Here is a 10,492-nt window from a genome sequence, read left to right as displayed (position 1 = left end):
CCAGCATTTACTATCAGACAAAATGCAAGAAAGTGTAGCTCTGGAGAAGCTTGTGTTTTTGGCAAGGCAAACTCCTGGAAGTTTACAGCTGACTTGAGTGATGCCGAGATTGCACCATGTTCCATACTCGTATTGATATCAGAAAGCGTCTATTAATGCCTGCAAGATACTTGTGTTGAAACAGAGCCATAGGCAATAGGTAGTAATGACCTAGACTCTACCTTGCAAACTAGCTCTCTTGCTAGTTAAAATCTAAGGACTTGGAGTATAAAACTTGATCTGTGACAAAAAGTTTTATTCTCAGCATTTGTTTGTATGTTATGAATTTAATCTGCTGCCAAAGGTTATGTATAAAAATCCTGCTATTGGAATGAACATAGGGCTTGAAAAACAATACAATTTATGTTATTTCTTTCATTTTATTTTCCTCTATTTTGTAATGATTTTAAGTATCATATTCTCATAGAATGGTTTGGATTGGAAGAAACCTTAAAGATCATCTAGTTCCAACCCCTCTGCTGTTGCCATGGATAGGTTTGCCAATCACTAGATCAGACTGCCCAGGACCCCATCCAACCCTACTCAGTTAAAAGATGATAGGTATCCTTTTTCTACTGTTGCTGTGTTAAACTAGTCACTGCCTCCCGCAGTACTGATTTCTGACTACATCTGGTACTCTCTGTACCAAACATTACTGTCCTTGTATCTGACATACAACAATGCCATGCTACCGTGCTGGAGAAAGTAAACATGCTCATATCTAAAAAGCTAAAGGGGAGATATAGTAAAGAAGGGGACAGGCTCTTTAGCAGGATCTGTTGTGATAAAACAAGGGGAAATGATTTCAAGCTTGAGGAGGGTAGATTTAGATTTTAGATTTAGATTAGGTATAAGGAAAAAGTCTTTTATAGTGAGGGTGGTGAGGCACTGGAAGAGTGTAGTGGATGCCCCATCCCCAGAGACTTTCAAGTGAGGCTGGATCAGGCCCTGGGCAACCTGATCTAGCTGTAGATGTCCCTGTTCACTGCAAGGGAGTTGTACTAGATGACCTTCAAAGGTCTCTCAGCTCTAAGGATTCTATGATTCTGTGTGAGGGTCTTCAAGAGATAGACATTTCTTTCCTCTGCGACGTAATTCAGAAGAGCACTATAATGCCTCCCTTTCAGAAACAGAATATCAGCTCTCTGTTCAACTGTTGACACATTGAACTGGACGTGTTCAGAGGTAAAGGAAGGTCAGTAGCTAAGGTATTGCTGTATTTTCACTGGTAGCATGTTGCTGGACTGCAGAGGACTGCAGAATAATACAACTCAATAATCAGCTGGTAACCCTCACTGAACAGGGATTGTTGAGTTGCTACCTAACAGGCCCAGATATAAATATGAGGTCTCAGAGGATTTTTTCATAAAGATTCGCCTCTACAAACAGCCACATGGTGAAGATAATCAATTGCAATACTTATTCCAGACAAAATGGCAAATTTCCTCACATAAACTTGCCCTATCATTTCCAAACTTGATTTTAAGTATTTTTAACTATAAGTGATAACTTAATCCATTACAAAAATACAGTTTTAAATTATTATTCTCTTGTTTTTATTTGTTTGTAGAGAGAATTATGAGAAAAATAAATCATTGTCTGATAATGTAGTATAGGGGGATTTCTGGTGGGCTTAAGGGTATGTTTGTGAAATAATGCTTTAATTGCCCAGAAAAATGTTAGCCTTAGTAAAATGACTGAATAAAACCAGATGATAGATATTGTGATAGTTATTCTTGAGGTCACCTTGAAACCTATGCTAAGAAAAAGGCATCAGTCCTACTCTTACCTAAAAAAACAAGCATACCTGAGATTTAAACAATCTGTTTTTTCTTTTATTTTTGTTTGTTTTAAAGGAAAGCACTTAAGGATCGATTTTAACTACATTATATCATACCATAAGATATTGATAAATTATGCTTATCTTGCATAACCATAAGGCCTGTCAGTCACACTGCTGCTTCAGGCATTATAGTAAAAACAGTAGCACTGTATCAAACACTTTAAATTAGTAAATTAAAAGGCATCAGAACAAGATATTAAAAGGTGTGAAGCAGGATGTACAGTTATATAGAGCTTCTTGGTGTTAGTCAAGATTTTGGTGAAAGTCAGAGATGGAAACTGTTGTGTCCCAGCTGAGTCACTGCTGCCTACAGCAGTGAAGTCTTCCCCATTCCTAACATTTTTCCCTGCAAATATGTAGTTTCAAGTAAATTCATAGCAAATTTGAGTGTTTTTGCCTAAGATTCCTTGGCCACATGAGAAATTGCAAAGCAATTTTAAAAAAAAGTCTTAGTCTTTAAAAATATATTTTCAATAATATAAATGTACCTTATTTTTCCTCTGTTCTGATCTTGGCTCACTAAAAGACTTTTTTTTTTTTTTTTTTAAATATATCTGATTATATATATTTTCCACATGTCTATGCTACCTAAACTATATTTTTCTTTACTCATGAATCACATCTTCCAAACAAGTTATATCTTCATCTTTGGGTTTGGTTACAGCTTCATGCCAAAGTATTCAATCTGATGAAGCACCGGTACATTTTTTGTCCACAGAGGCAAGTCTTTGGAAAAATCAAACTAATATGACAAGAATGGCTCTTAAGAAATTACAAAAGTTGTAATCATGCAAAGTTCTAGGTATTTTCATATTCCAAAAATCAGTTGAGGAAATGAACTATGTGCGTTTATGAGAATATTTACGGAATAGGAGCTAGGCTAACTATATCATAACTTAATGTTAAGTTTGCATTCCCAGGCATATTTTTGGAAAGGATAATTTAAAGGATAATTCCCAGGCAAATTTTAAAGGATAATTATGGCTAGTGAGACATTATGGTCTGATCAAAATTATAAGTTACAGAGAGAACTTCCTCAGTACAGGGAGGTATTAGTTATATTATTTTAAGACTTTATGTGATCTCCTCTTATTTTCCTCTTATCTTGACCCTTATTTCTTGGTTACAATTAAATTTACTAACTATTTGAATCCAGGAATCTTTTGCAGTTGTGTTATTTTGTCTGTTTCTTCCTTTCCATTAGGACTAAAGCACAGATACTATTGAAATTCCCAGTCTTTTTTTGAGTCCTTCTTAACATTTTCTCTGTTATGGTTGAGCACTAAGCCTCTGTTTTGATTTTCTCTTCATGCATTTAGGGAACCTTATCTTATTTCCTTTTATGTTTCTGTGTCTTTCTGATCATGTCCTAAAGGGACATGTGCTGTTTGAGCTGTCCTTTATATTTATTTTCAGACCTGTAATCTTTTTTCAACTTTTGTATAATTCTTTTTAAATTTTCAGGTCATTGGAGAAATTCTGTTGCCTCCACAAGAGTTTCTTACTGTTCTCCTATTCCTTGTTATGCTTTAAAAGAGTTATTTCTTCCTACACAGTCCCATACTGGGGCAGCTGTGTAATAACATCCCAAAGACACATTCCTATGTGATGCTCCCATGACACTTCTCTGCCTAAATCTAGTTAGAAGAATAGGCTTTTTTTTTGTTTTCTTCTGTTCATCTCCAAGATTTTATCACTGATCCTAATCGAGTCTATTTTAAATCTCTTTCCCTGTATACACTTGAAGATGCCCTTCCTCTTCCTTTTTACATAGACCTTAAATCTTTTTTACTATCTTCTTTGTGTAATGTGGTTCCAGGCATCAGGACACCTATCTGCACTCCTTAGACTTCTGAAACATTCATCTGTCTCCATCTGCCTGGATGATCTTTATCATGCTGTGCTGCTGTCTTGTATTCCACCACAGAGCTGTCAGATGCTTGTATTCTCTTATATATTGTGTTACCTGCAATATAGCAGTGACATAGAGTTCATTTAAATAAGCAACACAGTGAGGTAAGTCAGAGGGATAGAGACAGCTTCTTGTCTTTCTGAAGTAGCCCTTCTTGTGGGTACAAGCAGGAGCACATTCCTGAAATGACATGTTGTGTTCATTTTAAGGTAAGCCAAGGTCAAGACTTCAAAAAGACCTTTAGGTAGTGATGTTTCTTTGCAAACAATCCTTAGATACCAGAACAAGGAAGAAGAGAGTGGGAGGTAGTGTTCCAAATTCAGAGTGTTTCACACGTGAGCACTTTCAAGAAGAGATAATATTAGAATCTAAGAATAGGATGAGTCAGAACAGAATTAAAATATAACCTTGGCTTTTTTGTCTCAGCCTCTCAGGAAATAACAGACTGATTATACAGATTGCTTAGTATTTTCTGTGTTCTTTTATTCAAAATCCCCTTTGGGAAGCAAAAGACATCTTTGCTTTTGCAGGGATACACAGCTGCATCCCACCCTGCAAGCATGGAATTAAGCAGAACCTCACTAGTGAAAATGCCTCTGGGGTAGGGTAATTAGATGATTTTTAATGTGCCTTCCATGTCCAGGTTCAGTTTCTCCTTATCCCAGTACTTGGCCATTGGTGTCCTATCCTAATGTACCAAGTACCATTTAACAGATAAGTGTGGGCCAAGAAGATCATGTTTTAAAAATGTGCAAAAATGCAACTAAATAATTTCAACAGTTCATATGGTTTTTCAGGAACAAGACAAATCAATATATTTTAAGTAACAAAGAATAAGAGTTTTTCTTGTTTCTAGTGTATACTGACATCTTTTATTAAGTATTGTAGTTGGCAATATTTCCATTACTGTGGATATGTGTTACAGAGATTTGAAGTTGTGTCAACAAACTTGTTACTTTCAATTTCAGACCCTCCGTTTTTTTTCAGATACGTAATCTAGTCACAACACTGAATTTTATACTCTCAATCCCCAGCCTGTTTATTTTATATAGAATAAAACATCCATCTAACTTTTTAATGCTCTCCTATTATACATTCCAAACGAGAGCTAAATCATACTTGCTCTCATTGAAGCTTTTTGAGTTTTCTCTAGGTCATTAAAAAAGAAAACAAAAAAACTGTTCAAATGAATCATTTAAAAAAATTAGCAGATATTTAAATACTAGCAAATATTTCCATATTTATCATTTATTATCTTTTGCTAGACAGTTCTACATTGAAATTGCTCTTTTAAGTGTATTAACGTAGTCCATTTCATGTTAATTTTGATGATATAATTTGACCTTTAGAGGAGCCAACCTTTGTAGGGTACTGCAAATGTTGCCACAACGGTCGAGTATATTGTGCAATTTAAGATATGTTCAGGAGTTAGTCTATAGAAATATCCATTCATACTGTGGCCCTACACTTAAGTCATACATTTAAGACTCCTACTGAGAGTGGTGGCTGTATAATTTAGTCCTAATTATCTGTTGCTATGATAGTGGCAGAGCAATCACACTGAGACTTATCTAGGGGTTTGCCTCTGATACTCATCCTTAGTATTACCTGCTCACAGAGAAGCCTGCTGCTCTCAGAGAGTGGCAGAATCTGATTCCTAATTGCTTGTAATTCCTCAGTTCCTTGTTTCAATCTGGATGCCATCAGCATTCATGTCAGTATAATAAGTATTATGAAATCTCCATTATAATTCCTCTTTAATTAGCATCCTATTATCTTAAATTGCTTCATCTTTTTTTTCCAAAGCTCCTCTGTTCTTCCAGTAACACTCTTTTTGTAAAATTGCCTAAGCATTTCACTATTGGTTGGATCTGCTACAGTTTTCTATTTTGTCTTTTAATAGTTTATTCAGAAGGAGACAAAAAAACAGTGGGCTCTCAGAAGAAGTGCAGTAGTATTGGTATTAGTGTTCTCAGAGCTTTACTTTCTCTGGAGCATAATGGTTGAGATAGGTCTTGGGGTGAAGAGCAAACCTATTGGGCTAATGGCAATAAACTTGTGAACAGTGAGAGACGTGTTCACTCAAGTCCAACAGAAATGTGAATAGCTCTGCTCATCTCTAATGAGAACTCTGGATGTGAACAGATAATTAAATATCAGATTGGTTATCTAAGTGAAGAAATGAAGGTGAAAACATACCATTCACGTTTATATGAAATTACAGTTTTGCAGTTCTCTTGGCTCACTAGCGTTACAGTGAACTCAGGTTGGCATATCTTTAAATGTGCCTGCATAAGATGGAAAGAGACAGCTGAAATGCAGCACACCATCTCTTACTAGTTTCTCGTCTGTGAGTCTGAATAGGATATAACTGGTATTTTGTCCTTATTAAGATATTCCATATGCTTTGGAAAAATGAACATTATCGTGTATCAATGAAAATAAAAACAGTGCTATCATTTCAGTCATGGATTGTCTGTTTTGAAACCTCTCCCTCATCACACAGGCCTCCTCTGCCCTGCCCCTATTATTTCCTAGATGTGTGTGATGAGTTTTATAGATGACTGTGAACTGAAGTATGGGACTACACATTTCTGCTTTCAGGGCTGTTTCTAAGATGGATGAAGATGTTTAATTCTATTAATCTAATCACCTAAGGCAGATACATTGGACTCACGTATATTATGAGATTTTAAAACCTATGAAGTACTTTTGACCAGCGAAGCTGTGTGAAGTTCCACTGCTTCCCAAGGCTAAATCTTGTTTGATTTTTCCTCTTCACAGTAATATTTTAGCATTTTTAGGGCATTTCAAGTATTTTATACATTCCACTTGTATTATGTGTTTCTAACAATTATCTTGACATGCAATATAGTTCAGACAACCACTACAGCATGTAAGAGTATGTCCAGAAAAAAACGGTAGTAAGTGACTGAATAGGCTACAGTAATTTTGGAAATGTTTTAAATGTACATAAGCAAATATTTCTTACTTACTGTTCGAAGGAATTTCACATATTCTTGTGCTCTGTGTTAGAGTAATGAATAAAATAAATAAAAATGATGTCCTGGATTTGATAAAAATTAGGAAGGAGAATGGAATTTCCTAAGTGTCAGGAAGTGATTGGTAAGAACCAAGGAAAGCTTGAAACATTTCATTGCCTCAGGCTGTACATTCTCCCAGACGTGCTGATGTGCCCTTACTTCCACTCTTCCCACTTGTCTGTATGAAAAGCAAACATTATGTTTCTACAGAGCCTTCCAGCAATTTTCTTCCATTCACTGAATACGATTCAATTACAGTGAATTTCATGTTTCTTTCTTTCTACTCTGGTGCACAGGCTAGGAGAGACAGTACATAAACTATTTGCTCAAGTTTTCAAAATCTAGACATCGTATATTTCAAGAAGAGAAAGGGTGAACCTAAGATGACTTTTTTTTTCATTGGGCTGGTAATCACATTTCATAATAATTCATCTTAAAGAGTGATTGATAGGGTAAAAAGTCCCCTACTGAAATTGTGATTGCCTGCCTCCTAATCCTTCGCAATTTCTTTCTGTCACCACTCTCAACAGTTTATAAATGTTATGGTGTCAATGAGAATATGTACTATGAGTATATATAAACCATTTATCATGTCCTTATGAACCATGGTTTAAGAATCACTGGTGGTTTTCAGGCCTTGCATTGTTAAAACTTGAAATACCATCAATGTTTTCTGTTCAAATTATTTACTCAAAATAATGAATTTGATGATGGTATTGTCAGAAATAGAAGATTATACAGTGACAAAATATAACCAGTGAATTCCCATGAAAAGTAAAAACAGTTGGTAATATAGTATCCTGAAATAAGTAATATCTTGAAAGTTTCAGCAGTATTGCAGGTTTACTGGGTGTCAGAGGGAACTGAAGGAAAGATTGAAATATAAGAACAAAGGCAATAATATATTTTTGCATATTTTCATGAAAAATAAATTTATTTTAGGAATCACCTTTAAATTAATAAGGTATACATGGAAGAATTAAGAATATAGCACCAAAAAGAGAAAAAAAAAAAGGGTGATACAAGGCTAGAGAAGATTATATGAATAGGTTTATCTTTCCGTCCACAAACACTATGATTTTTCAGCTTTGCTATTGTACCTCTTCAATACTGGGAGATAATCTCTGGACATTTTTTAGTAGAATTTGTTGTATGAGCTCCATTTATGAATTTCATATTAAACTAGTAGTAAAACTTTATTTTGCCACATAAATATATGATTAAATATTTCTCATAATAATACTAAACCGAAAAAAAGAATACAGCTTACAAAGATTTCTGTACGTATGCTACTATACATTAACAGTAATTAGTAGAATTTTTCAATAGTGTATTTTCCTTGAATCGTGAGAACAGCTTTTCTGTATTGTGAGAACAGCCTTTCACAAAAGCTAAGCAATATAAGCTGAAGGGTGGAGGTTTGCATAAGTGTAAGCTCAAGAACAGAATGCAGAGGCTGCGAAACTTGGTGTCAAGTGAAGATAAGAAAGTTTGAATGGATGTCCTGCTGTTGAAGATAAGATGGCATAACAGATGCCTCAGCTCAGTGTAACTTCAGTGGGCGCAGGTTTGGTGTACCCCCTCTTAAAAGGTTGGAAATTTACAGCAAGAATACATCCCACGACCACAAGAGATGTTTTTTCTGCCCATGTCCTTGGAATGTAATGAATATGTATATGCTATACCTTTAAATATATATTCATTTCTCTCCTCATTGTGCATGTTCAGTGGGAGCAATCTCCCATACTCCTCGTACTATAATAAAGGGAATACCAGCTTGACATATGTAATTGTCATGTCAGGTTTGTCAGTTTTCTTGGCTTCGCTTTGTGAACACGAGTCCATATCAGCACGGAGTATAGATTTATTATTATTATTATTATTATTTTTTTTTTTTTTGCCAGGATAAGTAAAAATAGTTAGGTAGTTTTATTTAAGTTCTACTGTAGAGAAGTTATGCTACATTCTTATTTTATTTTGTGAACTGTTGGTGTCAAACTTCAAGATGACCTTTTTTTTCCCTAATACTAATTGTTTCTAATGAACCACAATTATTAATAATTCCATTATTTTATAGTATACATTTCATTTAAATGTTTTCTTCATCAGTCACATGCCATGAAGCTGTTCAGATATAATGGATCAATTTAATTGTTTTAATTCCTTTGAAGCATAAGGTGTTACAGATTGGAAGGGACTGTCTTTTGAACATAGTTGGTACTGTTCATAGCCATGTCTTAGTTCTTTGTATTGTTCTATGGAGTTTCATCTTATGGGTGAAAATCAACACTTGAAAATGTGTAACGAATAGACTTTCAATATCCAGTTATGAAAGAATCCCAGTTTACAGTGGACATGATCACCCTTGTTGCCAGCAATCTTTATAATTTATTCTATTACATTTAAAATAATTTAATACAGAATATGACCTAGGTTGACCTGCAGAGTATTTAGATATATTGATAATGCCCCCTACATTTGTGCAATCAACAGAACTCTTTGGCACATTTACTTTTTCATATTTTGACCATTTTATGTAAATTATGTAAGGTAGTCTGATTAAAGGCTCATCACTAGGTGTATAGCAGAGCACAGGAGTGTAAGGATGGATAGGAAAACTCCAATAATAGAACTCCCATCCTTCGTGGTGATGTCCTGGGAGATCTCCAGTCCCATAGGTTTAGTCATTAAAAAAGCTCTCTAGATCACCTTTTGCACTGAGAGGAATGACAGTCTTTGGGAATGCACAGCTCACTGTGGATTGCAGGGGAAAAACATCTTGAAATTTAGAAGAATTTAGAAATTTAGAATTTACAAAACGCATTCTAGGTGGGGAAAATGGATGGATCGGTGTGCTGTGAGTAGGAAGAAAAAGCATGTGAAGAGAAAAGAAAAGGAAAAGCTGCTGAAGGGATCCACACTGTAGGTATTTATGTATATATTTTCCACTAATTAGCTTTCATCCTGTGTGGACAGAGAAAGTAACAGGGTGGGGCCACTGGAGCTGTTTGTGCTTGTGTGAGTGCTGGGTGTTCCTGTCTGTGCTGTCTTGCGTGGTTGGCTATATGCTGCTGCGCATAATGGAGCTGAGGCAGCCTCAACTCTATTGTGCCATTGGGTTGGTAACTCCTAACAAACATGGTTGAATTTGGAGGGAAAATTTTTCTTTCTGCTTAATACATTGCACAGTTTTGTTCTTCTGAGTCTTAACAATTCTTCTATGAGCTATCTCCTTCAGCTAAATAGACCTCCTTATAGTTCTTTGCTGAAGACTGGTGGGAATAGTTTTATGTATGGGTCACTCCAACCTAACCTTAGGTTAATCAGGGGTAGATGTTTTTCTAGGTCTACTAAACAAGACTATGACCTTGATTTCACCTGTTCTAAATTTAATTTGTAATAAATGAATGTTCCTCTTTGCAGTAACTCTGTCTTGAGCCCTAATCAGTTACCTTAATTGATGTCTTCGAAAGAGAGCTTAAATCTAAAGGCTCGAAGAGCAATATTGTCAATTTTTCTGTGTTGTCTATTTTTAATGTGGCTCCAGTGTACCAGTTACTCAAAGAATTGAGCTTCTTCAGTTATTTCAGAAGTTAGCCAGGTTACTAAGATAAAGATTGCATATCTATGCTGTATACTTATCTGCCAATCTAA

The sequence above is a fragment of the Meleagris gallopavo genome, chromosome 4, assembly GCF_905368555.1.
Source record: "Meleagris gallopavo chromosome 4, MGAL_WU_HG_1.1, whole genome shotgun sequence".
Classification (NCBI taxonomy): Eukaryota; Metazoa; Chordata; class Aves; order Galliformes; family Phasianidae; genus Meleagris; species Meleagris gallopavo.
The sequence above is the reverse complement of the archived record's forward strand: the minus strand, read 5'-3'. Positions refer to the sequence as shown.